The sequence below is a fragment of the Microtus pennsylvanicus genome, chromosome 8 (genome assembly GCF_037038515.1).
Source record: "Microtus pennsylvanicus isolate mMicPen1 chromosome 8, mMicPen1.hap1, whole genome shotgun sequence".
NCBI lineage: Eukaryota > Metazoa > Chordata > Mammalia > Rodentia > Cricetidae > Microtus > Microtus pennsylvanicus.
Window position 1 is genome coordinate 74,518,227 of NC_134586.1, and position 3,993 is coordinate 74,522,219.

At 57.6% G+C, this 3,993-nt stretch overlaps 1 pseudogene; it reads right to left on the minus strand.

Annotated features, from left to right (window-relative positions):
• Positions 1–458: 458 nt before the first annotated feature.
• LOC142855578 (protein Wiz pseudogene) lies at positions 459–2,964 on the minus strand (annotated as a pseudogene).
• Positions 2,965–3,993: the final 1,029 nt, after the last annotated feature.

Here is a 3,993-nt window from a genome sequence, read left to right on the forward strand (position 1 = left end):
ATAGCATCCCCACAATAAAGGGTGCAGGTGTGCAGCTGGAAGCCTGGGGGTGAGGGGCAGAAGCTCTGCCTGACTCCCCTCAACTCCTGGGAGGCAACTGTTCTCCCCTCCAAGGTCCCTCTCAACCACTTCCTAAGCCACTTTCAAACCCCTTTGCTTCCAAAGGGTACAATGGACTCCTTGGTCATTTTATTTATTTTTTTTCTCTACACAAAACGCATTTTTATTAAAGTGAAAGATCTAGGGAGCTATACATAGAAAGCAACAGTGAAAAGGGGGAGGGTGGCAGGGGTGGGAGAAGAGAGTCCCACCCCTCACTCTACCCTCCCAGCCCTGGAGCCCCTGAGGCTCTGACATGGCAGGAGGCAGCTGTCAGCTCTGAACTCTTCCAAGCTAGGAAGGCCCCCTTTGGGGGGGGGCAGCCAGCAAGAACTTCCGTGGCATTGTGGGCTCAGTGAGGGCTCCCAAGCCCTAGTAAGTTAGCAGAGGGAGCGTGGATTCCCCTGAGCAAGAAGCACCTTGGCATGATGTGGTTGTTTGACTTGGGAACTGTGGGGGCTAGGGCAGATCCCAGGTCTCAAGAGGTGCGCGTGTATGTTTGCCTGTGCATGAGAATAGATATTCATGGGGCAAAAGGGAACAGGGGTCTTTGGGGTCTTTGCAAATGGCCACGGATGGCAGACATAGCCCTGCCTGGTTGCTAGACACAGGGAAGTGCTGTTCTCCCCTGTAACCAGATTGCTACCACCAAAGGCCTGGCTACTGCCCCTGCTGGACCAACCAGGTAGGCTCAAAGAGGGTACCCTTGTGGCCCCAGAGTCCTCAGGCTGAGGGAAGGTGGCTAGCTGGCTCCCGGCGCCCAGGATGTAGTGTGCCCGGCCCCCAAAGGGTGCCGGTTTGAGGTTTTGGCTTGCTCCTTTGGAAACGGAAAAGAAAGAGGGAAATGGGAAAGGACACAGGAGAAACAGGGGGTGGCAGGTGGCACAAGAGGGGATCTGGAATGCATGGATGTTAGGGCGCCTCTACAGCTGCTGTCTGTGCTGTGGGGCCTGGGGCTCCTCGGGCAGAGGGTCTGCTTTGGAGAAGTTCATCTCCAGGATGTGCCGCTGTAAATGCCGCACCCACTCTTCCTGGATGGAGAGTGGGCCCTGGAATTCCACTTCACAGAACCTGCACTTGAGGGTATAGATGTTGCCCACAAACTTGACCAGTGATGTCTGGGGGGGGGCGAGGCACCAGGGAGGGGACTGGCCGGACCCGGAGTGGGGGTTACTGCACCTCTTCCAGCTTCTGTTGCAGGTCATTGGCATCCTCACCACCCCGAGCTGCAGAGGCATCTGATGGGCCGGCTTGTCTGCGCTCAAATTTGTTGATATTTTGCCGTTGGTGCTCCTCTGACTTCACGGTCCCGGGTGGTCTGGTTGCCAGAGGCCGTTCACCACTGTCAGCTGCCCTGTCAGCCTCAGGCCTCAGTTCCCCCCCAGCACTTCGGCCAACCCGGGACAGGCCCCCAGGTGTCAACCCCAGGGGTGGCCGTTTGTCACTGTCATGGCCAGCACTGCGGAACTTCTTGGTAAAGGGGCGGCCACTCTGGATGTAGCTTTGGTAGACACCCACTTTCTGGGGCCGGTGTTTGATCCACTCACTCAGCGTCTCGATGGGGGAGACATTGACACGCCACTCTGTCACACCGAACTGCCGAAGGTGTGACCTCGAATGGCTGGCTAGGGCTTTGCGGTTTTCAAAGTAAAAGGCCACAGAGCTCACAGCAGGCCTCGGTGGAGGAGTGGGAGGTCTTCTCATGGAGAGTCTTTGCCTTGAAGGGCAGTTCAGCCTGGATGTAGGTCTTGGCCTTGACCTCTGCTGGGAGGATGCGATCCTCCTGTAGGGGCCGTTTGGTTGCCGCTGGGCTCAGGTAGCTGGTGGTAGAAGGCTTAGCCCCCGTGATGGGCGACAGGCTGAGCTCCGGGGGAACCTGGGCCGGCCCAGCTCCTGGTTTTCCAGGCCAGCTAGCCAGGGGTGACAGAGGCAGTGGGGAATGCATAGCCCCAGGAGCTGCTGTCGGGGAGCATCCTCAGCCAGAGCAGGAGCCAGGTCTCCAGCTGGAGGCTCTTTCTTGATGAGGCGCAGCTTGGACTTCTTCAGGATTTCTAGAAGTGTGTCAATAGATGAGCCATTGACAGACCACTCAGTCACACCCATCTGGCGCAGGTGGGAGCGAGCATGGCTGGAAAGGCCCTTGCGGTTCTTGAAGAACTCACCACAGAACTCGCAATGGATGTCACATACTGGCTCTGTCCTGGATGATAGGTTCAAAGGTGCCATATCTTCTCGAGGCGTGCCCCAGGGACCCTCAGAAGGGTGTGGCTCCCCATGCAGGGCCCCTGGCAACATCTCCCGCTTGATCTCCACTCTCATTTGTTCAGGTTTCAGTTTCTTGGGCAAGGAAGGAGTAGCAAGGCCTGAGAACATCTTCCGGGCCATGGGAGGAGGAGAAGCAGTTGGTGAGTGGCCCAGGGGACTGCCCAGTGGCAGTGGCAACTTCTTGGCCAGGGGTGAAATGTGACGATCCAAAATGCGGGCTTCTAGTGAGCTGCCAGGACCTCCGCTACCCACCACCTTGGCTAGGGCTTTTGGGCTAGGCCCTGGTGGGTGGAGGTGTCCACCTGGCCTGGATTGGGCCCGTCTCTTCAGGATCTCCCGCAGTGTGTTCACAGACCACTCAGTCACACCCATCTGGCGGAGGTGGGAGCGCGCGTGGCTGGACAGGCCCTTTCGTGTCTCAAAGCAGGCACCGCAGACCTCACAGGTGGTCAGGCTCTGGGCCTTGAGGTCTGGCAGCTCCTGTTTGCTGCCATGAGGAACCTCTGCAGCCACTTTGCTGCTCAGCCGACTGGCCATCGGCTCCAGGGTCCCAGAGACAGGCAAGCTCTTCTTTGGGAGTAAGGGAGACCCCAAGTCCATGGCCACCATTGTGTTTTTCCTCAGAACAAAGGGCACGGGCCCGGGACCCTGCTCCGGCTAGGCCTTGGCCCCGTCTTGTGAAGGCGGCGCCGCCGGGAAAACCACCGGGCCTGGACTCGGGGGAACTTGGCGAGGGCGCCCCCGTGGTCGCGTGCTCCCAGGCACTCCCCCCCTTCCCCGCGCGGCCCCGCCGCCGCCTTGCTCTCCGCTTTTGTCACTTGGCACTGGGCTTTGGAGGCGGCCATCTTGGCTCCCAGAAACCCTGTCCAAACTGAAACAGAGGCCTTCAGAGTCTTTTCAAGGAGGATGGGCAGAGAGTTGGGATGACGCGACACAGGCTATGGTCCAGGTAACTCCACAATGACGGGCTGTGAACACAAAGTCTGAGAATGCAGCAGTTGCTCAGTCCACAAGGCTGGATGTCTCTGTTGGTCTTCGTTATGCTCTGGATTTCAGAAGAATGGAGCTCTCATGCAGTGAAGGAACAGATGTGTGGACGAGGCTAGGGCAAACAGGCAAAGAGCCACTCCTTGGTCATTTTAATCTGACCCCGTTTGAATTGGTAACTGTCCCAAGCCCAGGCACACAGAGACAGGGCTTGTGGCAGATCGGCTGTCCCTGTGACTGTCAGACAATGGCCACCCTTGGCAGGAGGTACCTGAGCATATGCCAAGTGGGAAAGAACTCAGCAAGCAGACACCCTGGGCTCTGGAATGGACCTGGAGCCTGGCCAGTTTCCTGTACCCCCAATACTACATGTGTGTAAAGGGAAACCAGAAGAAAAATGTATCCTCAACAGAAGCAAAGAAAAGACTTTCCCTTTGCTCTCACCTATGAGTCTAAATGGTCCTCAAACCCAATGGGAGGTGCAGGAGCCTTGCAGAAAGGGTCGCCCTGCCCTTCCCCTCACCTCTTGCTTAGCCTCCACCCACATTTTATTGCCGTTGCCCAGATGTGGCAGAATTCACGACAAAACACATGTCTGTCCGCCATCTACAAAGGCATGCGGCAAGAAGCCGCTGCAGACCC